The sequence below is a fragment of the Diospyros lotus genome, chromosome 12 (assembly GCF_014633365.1).
Source record: "Diospyros lotus cultivar Yz01 chromosome 12, ASM1463336v1, whole genome shotgun sequence".
NCBI classification, from domain to species: domain Eukaryota; kingdom Viridiplantae; phylum Streptophyta; class Magnoliopsida; order Ericales; family Ebenaceae; genus Diospyros; species Diospyros lotus.
The window spans coordinates 11,518,364-11,534,827 of record NC_068349.1 but is presented as its reverse complement, the minus strand read 5'-3'; the positions used below and the strand labels follow the sequence as shown (position 1 = coordinate 11,534,827).

The 16,464-nt window shown below is 39.5% G+C and overlaps 1 protein-coding gene across 4 annotated transcripts in view; it reads right to left on the bottom strand.

Annotated features, from left to right (window-relative positions):
- Positions 1-16,464, bottom strand: part of LOC127814215 (chaperone protein dnaJ 13) — a 96,936-nt gene that overhangs the window by 59,589 nt on the left and 20,883 nt on the right. The window lies entirely within an intron of this gene.

Sequence of the window (16,464 nt, the reverse complement as noted above, 5' to 3'; positions counted from 1 at the left end):
GCGCGTTATGACTTGGGACAATTCTGGGACAATAATTTTTTTTCTCTCAAATAAAATATATGGTATGTAAATTTAGTAAGAATGCAAGAGTGGAGGGTGTTATAATAAAATTGGAAGATCAAATCTTACAAAGAAAAGATCATTTTCGATATTTGGGATCAGTGATTAAAAAAGATGGAGAAATTCACAAGGATGTCACACATAGAATTAAGGCAGGTTGGCTAAAATGGAGAAATGTATCGGGGTGTTATGTGATGGTAAAATCCCATTAAAATTGAAAGGAAAATTCTATAGGACAGCTATAAGACCAGTTTTGTTGTACGACTCAGAACGTTGGGCAGTCAAATACCAACATGAGCAAAAGACGAGTGTAGCGGAGATGAGGATGTTAAGATGGATGTGCGGCCATACAAGAAAAGATAAAATTAGAAATGAAGTTATTCGTAATAAGATAGGAGTAGTGCCAATAGAGAAGAAGATGAGAGAGACTAGACTAAGATGGTTTGGTTATGTGAGAAGGAGACCAAGAGACGCTCCTGTGAGGAGAGTTGATGAAATGGAACAATTAATCAAAAAAAGAGGTAGAGGTAGACCTAAGAAGACTTTGAGGGAGACATTAAAGTTTGATATGAAGTGTATGGATCTCAATGAAGATATGACAAAAGATAGAAATACATGGAAGTCTAGAATTCATGTAGCCGACCCTACATAGTGGGATAAAGGCTGGGTATGTTGTTGTTATATTATTCTAAATCACATCATACCTTGAATCTGTCCCAGAATTTCCATACATTTATCTCAAAAGAGAATCACTATACACATCAAATGCGGAAGCAATGATCGAAACCTGATATCTTAACATTAATCATAAATAAATTCTTACATCTTCAACATTTCTCAAAACGTTCAGAATCTAAAGTAGCAGAACTTAAATACAGGGGCTACGTAACATACATTCCATTCTTCATGCACTCTGATAAGTGTCATTTTATGTCTTATTTATCCTCGTATCTGCTACAATCTCCATCTGGAACGTTTGAATATTCCAGGGGCAAAAACTCAAATTAGATGATGAATCATCTAAGTAAGGATACATAATGTTATGTCATGTGTGTATGCAATGTCTTTCATCGTAGGTGTCAACTGCACCCCACATGCTACCTACCATTTTAGCGACCACCTCTTTTAAAGCCGGGGTGTATGGGTGCACCCTTGGTAAAGCAGCGGTGCTAGTTCGTACTCCCTACGGCCTCAAATGCGAGTGATCAATGATATCAACGTGTATTTATGCATTTCATAGTCATGTCATGTATGCAGTCTACGTGATGGGTACATATCAGAGTATGTCAATATGATGAAAGCATTTTTCATAAAACTAAATTTAATTGGGGAGTACCACTTACCTTCTCAAGCTTATCGAGCTACCTCGATATCCGTGTCTTGCCTCGTGCATCGCCTCGATTTGCGTGCCAATCTCAAAATTTGACAAGTCACTTCGACTTAAACCTCAAAACATCCTAGTCACCACATTTATTTAAATAAAGATTAAAACCTATTTTTCCATAATTTCTGGCATTTTCTATAATTTTCTCTCTATTTCTTCCTTTTTTCCTCAACAATTCCAGATTAAATATTTCTAAAATATTTTCTCAAATATTTCACTACGAAAATTCATAAAATAATATTCTTGAATTTCTGGAATTTTCTAAGAAATTTTTACTTACCTTGACTTAGCCTCTTTCGCTTCGTCGGTATGCGTGTCATATCCTTGAAATACATGCTCGAGCCATTTTCCTTGCTAAAATCTCCAAGACATTACCGAAACATAATTTCCTATTTTTCGGAATTTTCTAAGATTTTTCCCATCACTTTCCTGTTTTCTTTTCCTTTCTTTCTTTTTTTCTTTCCTTTTCTTTTTCTTTCTCTTCTTCCTCCCTCCTCCTCCTTCCTTCTTCTCGCCTGCGCACGCACCACCTGCAACCGGCTCCTCTGCCATGCCCAGCCGCTGCCGCCGCCTGCTGCTCCGCTCGCGCCATTGCTGGCACCTCCGCCGCCCGCTGCAACAGCCGGCCACCACCACTGCAGCCATTCATTGGCCTCCCGTGCGCGGCCTGCGCGCAGCCGCCCAGCTGCAACGGCTGCGACTGCCATGGCCGCTTGTTGTGAGGCCTACCCGGGCTGCCTTTGGCCCAGCCAGCAGCTGCACCGGCCTCCGTCGCCGCCTCCTTGGTTCGCCCAACTCCCATCGCGGCCAGCCATGGCTTGTTGGCTGCTCCCTCTGCTTCTGCCATGGCCGATCGGCCATCTCCCTCTCTCTCACTCGATCTGATCTCTCTTTCTCTCTCTCTCTCTCTATCTCTCTCTCGACCTCCCTCAAGCTCTCTGCCATTCTCGGCCAGTTGCTCGTTGCCGCAGCTGCTTTCTTCCTCTGCAACTTTGGCCATGGCTTGCCTTTTGCTCAATTCCTCTTCTCTATTTAAAGGCAATCAACAACTCCCACAGCTCACTGCCCATTCCTTCTTGCGTTTGACACACTCCACTTGTTGCAATGGATTTGCAGAGGCGTGGGGCGAATTGCAGGGGTATGGCTTTGGGTTACAGAGGTATGGGTGAACACACGCATACACAGCACACAATATATATATATATAATTACATATTACATCAATAAATATAAAACTTACTCATATAAACTCCATTTTCCATCTTAATATCACCTGAGAAATTTCTTATTGCAACCCTGCCCTCAAACATCGATTAAATTTGCATTTCAATGCCAAAAATACAAAATTAATAACTTCAAATTACTCGATATAGACGATTTTTGCCCCAGTGTCTTCACCGGGCTGTTGTTTCATCCGAAACCACTGAAGGGTTACTCATTACGCAAAACCGGAGCCCCCCTAGGGTTCTGTTGATTTTTCGGGAGTCTCCTACAACGATTCGGTTTTACAGCCTAAATGTCCGCTGTATTTTAGCTGTACCGAAAACTGTTCCCGATCCGATTTCTTTCGATACCATAAATCCTATCTTGACACGTTCGTCGAGACCATATAATTTTTCTTAGACAATTTCACTCCGAGGCATTCCCTGCAGTCGATTCGGTACTTATAACTGCTATCAAGCCAATTTTTCGGTATCCTAAACTTATTAAAATTATGTGGCAACCTTATCGAAACATGGGGTATTACATGGGAGCTGGTGGAGAGGCCTAAAGGGCAACGAGTAGTTGGCTGCAAATGGCTGTTTAAAATCAAGGAAGGGGCTGGAGATAATCCTAAGCCAAGGTTCAAAGCTAGGCTATTTGCTAGAGGTTTTACTCAAGTCCCAGGAATAGATTTTAATGAATTTTTTTCTCTTGTAGTAAGGCACTCTTCTATAAGAATTTTGTTGGCCATCACAGCTAAATTGAATCTTCATTTAGAGCAGTTGGATGTTACAACTGCCTTCCTTCATGGAGACCTTGAAGAGAGAATTTTCATGGACCAACCTAAAGGATTTGAAGCTAAGGGAGAGGTGGAGAAAGTGTGCCTCCTTAGAAAGTCATTGTATGGACTCAAACAGTCCCCAAGACAATGGTACTGAAAATTTGATTCGGTTATGATAAATCAAGGTTATCTAAGGAGTTCCTATGATTGTTGCATATATTTTAAATATGTCTCACCTAGTATTTCTATCTACCTATTGCTATATGTGAATGACATGCTTATTGCAAGTCAATCCACTAAAGAAATCCAGCTTCTCAAGCAAAGGCTGAAAGCTGAATTTGAGATGAAGGAATTGGGTGAAGCAAAGAAAATTCTAGGGATGGAGATTTCTAGGGATAAGCAACATGGAAAAATTTATCTATCTCAAAGAACATACTTAGCAAAACTGTTATCAAGATTTGGAATGTCAATTGCAAAGGCTGTTAAAGTGCCTTTTGCATCTCATTTCAAACTAACTTCAGAACAGTCTCCAAAGGATGATGAGAATAGAAAGGAGATGGCCAATATCCCGTACTCAAGTGCTGTAGGCAGCTTAATGTATGGAATGGTTTGCACCAGACCTGACTTGGCTCATGGAATGAGCGTTATAAGTCGATTTATGGCTAATCCAGGAAAGCCCCACTGGTTAGCTGTAAAATGGATGTGTAGATATCTTAGAGGATCAATTAATTATGCTTTGTCCTATAGTGGTAAAAGTCTAGAAGATCATCCTATTATCCTAGGGTATGTAGATGCAGATTATGCTGCGGATGTTGATAAAAGAAGGTCCACAACAGGCTATGTGTTTAGGTTATGGAACTCTACTATTAGTTGGAAATCAAGTCTCCAACATGTGGTAGCATTATCAACTACCGAAGCAGAATATATAGCCCTTTCGGATGCTTTTAAAGAGGCTTTGTGGCTAAAAGGATTAGTAGGAGAGATTCTAGGTGTAGATGTTAAGACTACTTTGATGTGTGATAGTCAAAGTGCAATCCACTTATCTAAAAACCAAGCACATCATGAAAGAACAAAGCATATAGATATAAGATATCATTTTATCAGACAAGTTATTGAAAATAAAACTGTTATTCTAACCAAAGTTTTAGGTGAGGAAAATGCAGCAGATATCTTTACAAAGGCTGTTCCTGTTTCAAAATTAAAGCATTGCTTGAATATTTTAAAATTGATTCCATCATATTGGCAGCAGAATCAAAGCAGCATATGAAGATACAAGCAACAGAAGAAGATCTCTTGAGGAAGCAAATCAAATCAAGTGGGTGGAGAATTTGTTGTAAATCACTTGAATTAGATTAGCTTGTATATCTTAAGAGAGTTGTTTTTCCTTTCTGCTGTTAAGCATTTGTATATCACTTGTTTTATTCTAGAAGGTTTGTTTCTAAAATGGTTAGTTAGCAAATTTGTTAATCGGTTAGTTAGTTGTAACTACCGATAGATTGTCTTTTGATAGCATTTTGTTACCGCCTCTATGTTGTATAAATAGAGGTCGAGTGTTAGCTTTAGGGGATGCTTTTTGTTCTGTCTTGGGAAGAGAGAAAGAGGGGAGTATGCGCTGGTTTCTACTGGAATACTTAGAGGGTATATCTTTGTAGTTTGGTAGGGAAAACTCTCAGCAGTTCTGTGTATAAGGTTGGAGAGATAGATTAGTGCATGTAATCCTTTCAAGTTCATTCAAGATAGTGAAGATAAAAGCACCTAGGGCAGTCTGGATGTAGGTCTTGCAAAAGACCGAACCAGGATAAAATTCTTGGTGTTCTTGATTGTTTGATTGTTGATCTGTTTTCTGATTTATCGAAAATCTTGTGTGTGTTTCGAGTGAGTGATTCAGGGAGTGTTTCGGTCGTGAATTAGAGTGTGATTGAGTGATTCGGAGCTGGGAATTATTCCAACATTCTAGAAAAATCACAATGGCAAATGGATCCTTAACCACTGTTGTTAGCCAAGGGGAGGTCTTTCCTAATGAACATCTCACTCTAAAGAATGCTCTTCATGTCCCTAAGCTCTTCACTAACCTCATCTCTATTCAAAAACTCACCTTGGATGCTAACTGCAGTATTGTTTTTCACCCAATTTTTTGTGAGTTTAAGGAATAGGACACGAAGAAGATGATTAGACATGCTAGAGCAAGAGCTAAACTTTACTACCTTGAGGAACTGAGTGAGCAGGTTAAGAAGAAGAAAGCTTCCCCTGTGTCATACCTTGCTCAGTCCAACAAGGATCAACTATGGCTTCACCATTACCGTCTTGATCACCCCTCTTTTTTAGTTCTTAGAATGATGTTTCCAATTTTATTCAAGGGTCTAGATGTTAGAGAATTCCATTGTGTTATGTGTGAATTCACAAAGCACAAGAGAATATCCTTTCCTCTTTCTAATAAAAGAACTAATCTTCCATTTTCTCTAATCCATAGTGATATATGGGGCCCCCTTCAACTGTTCCTAATATCTCCGGGGCACGTTGGTTTATCTCTTTTGTGGATGATTGCACTCGGGTAGTTTGGTTATATCTGTTAAAGAATAAATTTGAGGTGGGAAACAATTTTCCTACATTCTACAATATGATTAAGAATCAGTTTGGAGTTGAAATCAAAAGGATTAGATCTGATAGTGCTAAAGATTATTTTCATCAATCCTTATCTATTTTCTTTCAACAGAGAGTCATTATCCATGAATCCTCCTGCCCTTATACTCCTCAACAAAATAGAGTGGTTGAGAGAAAGAATGGTCACCTTTTGGTTGTTACTAGAGTGCTTCTATTTCATCATAATGTTCCCAAATATTATTGGGGAGAAGCAACCTTAACAGACACCTTTCTCATTAACAGATTATCTTCACAAACCCTTAAGTCTCAAAGTCCAATTCAGCTTCTAACCAAGACTTTTCCTAACTTTTCATATTACTAGCCGTTGGAAGCCTAAAGTGTTTGGGTGTGTCTCTTTTGTCCATATTCCCACTCCTAACAGAAGTAAACTTGACCCTCGTGCTCTCAAGTGTATTTTTATTGGATATTATTCTACTCAAAAAGGTTACAAGTGCTATCATTCCCCTTCCAAGAAAGCTTTTATTTCAGCAAATGTAACCTTTGCTGAGAATATCCCTTATTTTTCCCATCCTTACCCTTAGGGGGAGAATCCAATTCTAGAGGATAAGGATCATTTTTTTGTCCTTCCTAAGCTCTGATCCTCTTCTCTCCCATCAGTTATCCCAAAGGACTCACCGGATATGACACTAGAGAAGCCTTTACTATCTACTCCCCGCCCACTGTAGGTATACTCAAGGAGAAAAGGACCGATTCCTTCCCCTATGCAAACCTCAACATCTAAGTCAAGTCCTAGTCATGTTATTGCCAACCCTCTTGACAACTCGCCAGGTAATTCATCTACTGAATCTATAATACCTGATGCACCTATTGTACCTAGTGAATCCATTCTTGATGCTGAAACTCAAACTTCTAAGTGCGATCCTGATTGGCCTATTGCCCTTAGGAAAGGTACCAGGACTTGCATTAAACACCCCCTACACTTGTTCCTATCCTATTCCAAATTGCCATCTAAACATAAAGCCTTTCTCACTAGCCTTCATACCATTCCTCAGTGTTCTAAAAGGCGCTAGGCGCTAGTCAGGCGCCCAACTGGGGCCTAGCGCCTAGGGCGCCTAGGCGGGGCGGCGACTTGGAAAATAGTGTTTTTTTTTTAAATTTTTTGATGCAATTTGATATCAAGTAAACCAAAGGATCATCAGGTGACTTATCAAGGAAAAGAAAAAAAAGAGAGAGAGGCTAACACAAATCTGAAAATCAAAATCATGTGGAAGACAAAATCTAAACATTGCTAGTGAAAGACATGATTAATAAATCTGAAAATCATAGATGATGGTTAATAAATAGTTTTAAATACATAGTACATACTGTTAGTGATGCTTGAAGGCAGCGGACTGAGAGAGAAAGGGGCTCGGCGGTGGCAGAACACAGAGGAGAAGCGGTCGGCGGCCGGTGAGAGAGGCGGTGCGGTGGCCGGTGAGAGAGGCGACCAGTAAGAGAGGCGACCAGAGAGGTTGCTCGGTGAGAGAGGTGGTGCGGTGAGAGAGGCGGCCAGACAGGTTATCGTTCCAGCAAGCAGCGGCGACGGGTCCAGCGACGGCGAGGAGGGGAGCAACCGGCGACGCACCAAGATGAGACAACGAGAGGCGAGAGAGAGAGGAGGGGGGGGGGAATCTGAAAACGAAATGAAATATAAACCTAAAGCTGAAGAAAAGTGTGGGGGGCGGAGGCCTAGGCAGTGGCCGCCTAGGGCTGCGACTGGCGGCTAGGCGGCCGCCTCGGCCGCCTAGGCGCGCCTGGAACCGCCTAGTCGGGGGGCCGCCTAAATGGGCCGCCTCCCCCAAAAGCGCCGCGGCTGGCGGCCGCCCAGCCCGAGTTTTAGAACACTGCCATTCTTATTCCCAAAACCTTTTATGAAACAATAGGAAATGAGAATTGGAAGAATGCCATAGAGTCTAAGATGGCAGCCCTAGAAAAAAATCAAACTTGGGAGCTTGTTCAATTGCCTAAAGGGAAATATCCAGTGGGATGTAAGTGGGTTTACATGATAAAATATAAATCAGATGGGTCCTTGGACAGGTACAAGACAAGGTTGGTGGCTAAGGGTTACACATAGGTGTATTAGGTAGACTACCTTAATACGTTTGCTCCAGTTGCAAAATTGAATACGGTCAAGGTACTTTTATCCTTAGTGTCACGACCCCAAGGAATCCCCAAAAATATAATAGTCATACGAATTATATGTTTCTTCTTTTGATTGTATTTTCTATTATAGATGTTAGTTTATTCAGTTATAAGCCTATAAATAGGTTGGAGTAGTTAGAGGATGGTATGTTTGGAATAATAACTGAATTATCCCATTTCCCTCTCATCAATTCTCTCAATTTCCCTCTGATCTCTTTCTCTTTCAATCTAAAACCTTCCCCAATTCTTGTTGTATCTTCCCCTCTTTCAATCTAATTTCCCTCCATCTCTTTCAAAATCCCATTCTAAACCCTAGCCAAACCATAAGGTCGTAACATTTAATATCAGAGCCATTGTTCCTCGACTGTGATTCCAATAGATTTGAGATGTGAAGACAAGGCAAAGGTGATTACAGAAACCGATAGTTCAAGCGAGTTCAATTAGAGATTTTGTCCACATTTCAGATCTAAGTTAGAAGGAGACAAGGATTGATCGAAATCGAGATCCGCTGGTGAATTCTGATCGATCATTAGCTGTAATTTCAGTTCAGAATTTTAAGGCAACCTGGCCAGGCAATTCCAACTTCAAGTTGAATCTCGGAATTCGAATCAGATGCACGAGGTGAGCGACGGCTCGGAACTAAAGGCAAATAAGGTCGATCAATCCTCAACCATGAATTTTCGATGATACAGGCAAACTCTCGAGGAGCTTTAACAAATCAAATTGACCAACATTTCTGGTCCGATTCCCAAGGAACGAAGGGCTGATCGTAACCAAGTGAGCAAGCAATTCTTAGTAGATTTGGAAGGCCAATTCCGACAACGATTTAGATTGGCGATTCATGGCAGCTACTAGAAACGATTTCAAATCGGAATTGCTGCAATTCAAGCGCCACTTAGTAGCGAATCAGTGAAGCAAATCCCGGTGAATCTAGAAAATTCATCAAAGCCAGTGGTTCTCTAGCCCTTGGACGATGATTGCATGGCAAATCCATTGGGGTTCTTGATTGCCGTTGTTTACAGGGAGATAGCGACCAATTGCAAGACGAAATTGAACTTAGATTTGGAAGGCGAAGCTGAGCAAAGCAACTCGGCTTGGAATTGAAGACGTGTGAAGGTGCAAGAAGTGGATCTTGAGCGAGGCGAGAAGGAAGGTGTGGTTCACTGCATGTGACTTTGGCTCTTGTTCCAAAGAAATTGGATCTAGGTCACTGCATGTGACCAAGGCGAGAAGGAAGGTGTGGTCAGAAGTGGATCTTGAGCAATTGCTCAACAACAGCGAGTACACGTTTCTAAGAAATACGAGGAACGGTTGCAGCAAGCGCTTTAGGAGGTTGAATCGGATCTATCACCTAGTCGTTCATTTCGATTGGAAATTGAAGGTTGTTGACTGACAAAAAATCGATTCTAGGAGGTGAATCAGGCTTGTTAAATCGAGGACTGAAAGAAATTTCAAAGACGGTCCTTGGAAGCTGCACAAGAGGCGATTAGCAAGAGGTCGCTATAGAGGTGAAGCAGATTCTTAGAAGACAAATTCGTAGCAGCCAATTCTCAGCTACTACATTGTGACGTAGGTTACAACTCAGAATTGGGGATTGTCGAACCATAGTAGGTGACAATGTTGAGCGAGTAATGATTTCAGACGCTGTCAACAATCGGCAATTATCAATAGTTGTGATTTCAATCGTGACTCTCGACTCAAATTTGAAGGCAACGCAGAGCAAACGATTATCGGAGTCAATCGAGTAGTAGGAGGATGCTCAAGCTAGGTCTTTTAGGGAAGCTAGCTGAATCGCAGAAACTGTGCAAGCCAGCAAACTTCCGAAGCTGCCTCTTAGGCGAATTGCAAAAGCTTGTCTATGGCTGCAAATCTAGATTGGGAACTTCACAAATTAGACATAAAGAACGCCTTCTTGAATGGAAGCTTGGAAGAAGAAGTTTTCATGTGAATACCTCCTGGTTTTGAATCATTTGAAAATCAAAGTAAGGTATGCAAACTAAAGAAGGCCCTTTATGGTCTAAAACAGTCACCCAGGGCATGGTTTACAAAATTTAGTGCAACTATGAAGAAGCTTGGCTATCAACAATGCCAGGATGATCACACTTTGTTTATCAAGCAAACTGAAAATGGAAAATCTATTCCAATCATATATGTGGATGACATGATTCTTACAGGTGATGATGCTCCAGGGATTCAACAACTAAAAGAGTGTCTACAAACTAAGTTTAAAGTAAAAGACTTTGAAACACTTAAATACTTCCTTGGCATGGAAGGAGCAAGGAGTAAAGAACGTATTTTTATCACTCAGAGAAAATATACTCTAGATCTTTTCACTGAAACAAGGAAAATAGGTTGCTATCCTACAAGTATTCCTTTGGAATAGAATTGGAAATCAAGGATCATAGAGGTTGATTATCCAGTGGACAAGGCAAGATACCAAAGACTGGTAGGAAAATTGATCTATCTATCTCAAACAAGACTAGATATTGCATTTAGTGTGTGTTGTAAGTCAGTTCATGCATGCTCCTACACAAAGACATCTAGATGCAGTAAATCATATTCTCAGATATCTCATTGGTACCCTAGGAAAAGGCTTATTGTTCAAAAAATGTGACAACCGTGAAATTGAACGTTACACTAATGCAGATTGGGCAGCAGCTGTTGAAGAAAGTAAATCTACTTCAGGATATTGCACTAAATTATGGGAAAACCTAGTTACTTGGAAGAATAAAAAGCAGTCAGTGGTAGCTAGAAGCAGTGTAGAAGCAAAATATAAAGCAATTGCCCAAGGAATATATGAATTAATCTAGTTAGAAAGATTGTTAAACAACTTAAAGAAATCATAGGATGCACCTATGAAGCTATACAGTGATAGCAAATCAGCTATTAGTATAGTTCACAATCAAATTCAGTATGATAGGATGAAGCATGTAAGGATTGATCGACACTTCATCAAGATTGAAATTAAAAAAGGAACAATTATCCTCTCAAACATTCCAACTCAAGATCAAGAGGCTAATATTCTAACTAAAGCTATGCCCAAGCCAAGTTTTGAAGTGTTAATTAGCAAGCTAGGAATTATTGATATCTATTCACCAGCTTGAAGGGGAATATTGGAATATCAAGAAAAAGAGATAAGAGTTGAGAAGTCAAAATTCTAAATTCAGAAGAGACTAAGAGATAAGGTTAATTAGAGATAAGGAGAGATTACAAAAAGATTAAACTGATAAAGAGATAAGGTTCCTAAGAAAAAAGAGGCAATTGATTACAAGTGATAATTCCAACTTTAGTGATAAACTTTATCCTTTAAAGATATTCAATTTTTTTTTTCATATTTTTTAGGAGAAGTTGTAGAAGAATTCTTGTATATATATCCCATTCATAAGCTCAATAAGGCATTGCAGCAGTGTTCCATTTTAATCGAGTAAACCTTTTTTTCCTCTCTAATCGAGTATTCATCCTAAATTGCTTCAATGAGCTTGTTTTTTTCTGATTTGTTCAGTTATAAAATACATATAAAAAACAACAACATATCCAACATTTATCCCACTAAGTGGGGCCGGCTACATGAATTCTAAACTTCCATGTATTTCTGTCTTTTGTCATATCTTCATTTAGACCCATACACTTCATATCAAACTTTAATATCTCTCCCAAAGTCTTCTCGGATCTACCTTTACCTCTTTTTTTGACTAATTGTTCCATTTCATCAACTTTCCTCACAGGAGCTTCTCTTGGTCTTCTTCTCACATGACCAAACCATCTTAGTCTAGTCTTTCTCATCTTCTCCTTAATTGGCACTACTCCTACCTTATTACGAATAATCTCATTTATAATTTTATCTTTTCTTGTATGGTCACACATCCATCTTAGCATCCTCATCTCCGCTACGCTCGTCTTTTGCTCATGCTGGTATTTAACTGCCCAATATTCTGAGTCATACAACAAAACCGGTCTTATAGTTGTCCTATAGAATTTTCCTTTCAGTTTTAATGGGATTTTATCATCACATAACACCCCCGATGCATTTCTCCATTTTAGCCAACCTGCCTTAATTCTATGTATGGCATCCTCGTGAATTTCTCCATCTTTTTGAATCACTGATCCCAAATATCGAAAATGGCCTTTTTTTTTTGTATGATTTGGTCTTCCAATTTTATTATAACATCCTCTACTCTTGCATTCTTACTAAATTTACATTCCATATATTCTGTTTTCCTTCTACTTAATTTAAATCCCTTAGATTCTAAATTGTTTCTCCACAACTCAAGCTTAAGGCCTGTTTGATTGGTCATTTTTTTCCATGGAAAACAGCCATTTTCCACCCAAATTCCAATTTTTGGGGTATTTGATTGGCCAAATTTTCCATGGAAAATGTTTTCCATATTGCAATCAGTGACCCTCAAATCCCACTTTTGCTAGAATTGATTTTCCCACGCGAGGGGCGGGGGGGATTTCATTTTCCATGGAACCACACAACTGCTTCCTCTTCCACCAACGGAAAGCAGTGAAGATCGACTATCAGCGGTTGCAGCGGCCATCGATGATGGGCAGCGAAGATGGTAGCGGCGGCGATGGCCGCTGCAATTGGCGATGGGGGGAGGCAGGGAGAAGAATTGGGTTTTTTTTTTTGGGGGGGGCGGGGGGGGGGGGGGGGGAGAGAGAGATGGGTAGCGAAGCTTACCGCGAAGGCTTTGAAAATGAGTTGGTCCTTCCATGGCAGCACCTCCTTGGAGTCAAAAATCCAGTCGACGAACGCCTCATCGACCTCGTCTCCTTCCTCTGGAGCCTTCTTATTCTCCAAGTCCTGTGCTGCTGGATCTCAACATTCTGCAGCGATGGCGACAATGGAGGGAGGCAGGGAGAAGAATTGGGTTTGGGAGGGAGGGGGGGAGAGAGATAGAGAGATGGGATAAGGCTGGGAAGAGATAGGGGTGGATTTGGGGAGGAAATTGCATAGAAAATAAAATTGCAATCAAACACTTTTAGTTGATAATTTCCATGCAAATAATTTGTAGGCAATTGAATTACCTAGAACTTATTTTCTTTCTATGCAAGTTCCATGCTTGCAATCAAACGCACCCTTAGTGCTCACTCCCTCTTTTGTTTCATCCACCAACACTATGTCATCTGCAAATAGCATATACCATGGCACTTCTGTTTGAATGTGTTTAGAAAATTCATCTATTACTAAAGTAAATAAGTATGGACTTAGTGCAGAACCTTGATGCAGTTCTATTGTAATATTAAGGTGGCGTTCTCTTTGTGTTTTAATTTTGAGTTTTGAATTCATTTTGAGTTTTGTGTTTTGAGTGTCTGTTTTGAGATTTTTGAAAACGTGTTCTTTTTGTCATTCTGAAAAACTGTTTCTTAAAACAAAAAATTAGAAAACGTGTTTACTTTGAAATTTTGATAAAAATTATTTCATAATATTTTATTTAATAAATTTAATTTAAAATTATAAATACTTATTAATAAATTATAAATTTAATTAAAAAAATTTAAAATATAATACAAAAAATAACTAATAATCTAATTATATATAATACATTAAAATTATAAAATATTTTCTAAAATTATTTTTTATTTAACTCAACTATTAATTTGATGATAAATTTATTTTTACTTACAAATTAAAATTTCACATTAATTTTGAGATTTAAATTATCTATAACATAAATATTAAAAAGAAATTATAAATCATAAAATAGTAAAATATTAATTTATCTAAAATTTTAAATATATAATTAAAAAAAATTAAAGGAAAAACTAGGGCGTGGAGAGAGGCGGTGGCGGACAGAAGAAAGGGTAGAAGAAAGAAGCAAGAAATGGAAGAAGGGGAGGAGGAAGAGACGATCGACGATGGCGGATCTGGGCGTGGCGGGCGTGGATGGCGGATCTGGAAGAGAGAACGGCGAGGTGCGGTGGATCTGGAATAGATAGCAGCGTAAGCGAACGACATGCGATGCACAGCGATGGACGGCGTAGGCGACGGTGGCAGGCGCTGCGATGGATGACGTAGGCGACGATGATGGTGGTGGCTGGCGTTGCGATGGCCAACAAGGAAGAAGAGTCTGGAATAGAGGGGGATAGCGGCGAAAAAGATGGCGGGGGGCAGGCGTAGACGAACGACTTGCAGTGGCGGCGATGGCAGGGGGCAGGCGTAGACGAACGACTTGCAGTGGCGGCGATGGCGGTGGCAGACGTTGCGATGGCAAGAAGGAAGATGAGTCTGGAAGGGAGGAGGGCAGTGACGGAGAAGATGGCGGGGGGCAGTTGCGGACCTGTGGTGTTTGGCCGAGTCGACAGAGAGAGAGAGAGGGAGATGCAAGATTGGGTTGGGGGGCGGTGTGTTTTCCGCGTTTTGGGTTTTTGAGTGTGTTTTAACTGAAAACACCCAAAACAACAAAATGTTGTTTTGGGTTTTCTTTGTAAATTTTTTTGTTGTTTTCGAAAATGTGTTTTTGAAAATAACAAAGAGAACGCGTTTTCAGTGTTTTGAAAAACTGAAAACTCAAAACGGGTTGAAAACAGCAAAGAGAACAAGCCCTAAACGATTCAATATCCCTTCTGCATGTTCTGACCCTTGTCTCTGTACCATGATACATGTCCTTAAGGGATTGTATATAGCCTATTCGAACTCCTTTCTTTTTTAAAAACCTTCATAATACTTCTCTAAGGTCCCTATTATATGCATTTTCTAGATCTATAAATACCATATACAAGTCCTTCTGATGATCCTGATACCTTTCCATTAGGCGCCTCAGTAGGTATATAGCTTCCATTGTTAACCTACCAGGCATAAAACCAAACTGATTTTTCGAGATGTCTGTTTCTTTTCTGAGCTTCTGCTCTATTACTCTCTCCCAGAGTTTTATGGTATGGCTCATTAACTTAATTTCTCTGTAATTTTCACAATTTTGAACATCTCCTTTGTTCTTGTATATAGGAACCAAAGTACTCTTCCTCCACTCATCTGGCATCTTTTTTTATTTAAGAATTGCGTTAAATAATTTCGTTAGCCATGAGATGCCCTCTTCTCCCATACATTTCCATGCTTCTATTGGTATATTATCCGGTCCCACCGCCTTATGATTTTTCATCTTTTTTAATGCTTGCCTTATTTTTTTTTAACTTATGCATCGATAAAATGTATAGCTCACGTTCCTCCTTTAAAATCTGTGAAAGAGATGCTAAGAATTCTTCAATTACAATTGAATAATATCAAGGATCTACACTAAGCCATTACCTCTTTGCTCTTAGCTAGATGAACTCAAGCACATCAAGCAAAGCTGTCTTGGTATATGTTATTTGGAAACAGTATTGTCTTGATGGATCCAACAAAAAAAAAAAGATATGAATATTAAGCTTGAATTACGAATAAGCACCTTAAAATCCAAAGATTTCAAGTTAAGCAAATTGAAAACCAATAATAGGAAATGCAAATAAAAATAGAAGTGCAGATGATGTAATGCTAAAACTTGAAGATATGTTATTCCTAGAAAAGATTAATTTATATATCTCGAATTAATGATTCAAAAAAGAAAAGAGATTATTGAAGATATTACTCAAATTATCAAGACAGGGTGTTTAACTTGAAGACATGTGTCCAAGACGATGGCATTACAATAGATATACGGCCATACAATAAAAGACAAAATTATAAATGAGATTATTCATAATAATATTGAAGTGGAAGTTAGGATGATTTGAACATCTAAGAAGAACACTAGAAGGGCCTGTGGGCTAAGTGAATAGAATGAAAAAAGTTTGTAGCAAAAGAGGTAGAAAAAGACCAAAGAAAACTTTATGCATCCAGCCCCACCTAGTGGGACTAAACTTGTGATGTTTTTGTTGCAATTGCTGTTGTTAATCAGGTAATAACCAGGAAGGCACCAAGAAGGTGCCCTCCAATTAAGTGAAGAAGCCTTCATCAATATTACTATTGCAATTTGATCACTATTCTCTAAAACAACCTAAGAAACAAGTTATCTCCCTCAAAGGACCCGTCCAAGCATGATCTCACCCCCCCCCCCCCCCCCCCCCACACACACACACACAACAACACACACCCCAACAAAAGAAGAAAAAGAGTCTACAAATGGTCATCTGGCCCCTGCATGAATGCCAACATCAAACATTTAAGGCAGACAAATCTTAGGTTCCAAGCTTCCTTTCACACCCACTCTGCCTTTAGAAATATCAGATCAGAGATAGCTGAATCCAACTGTTCCCTCTCTTGAGTGAATTAATGA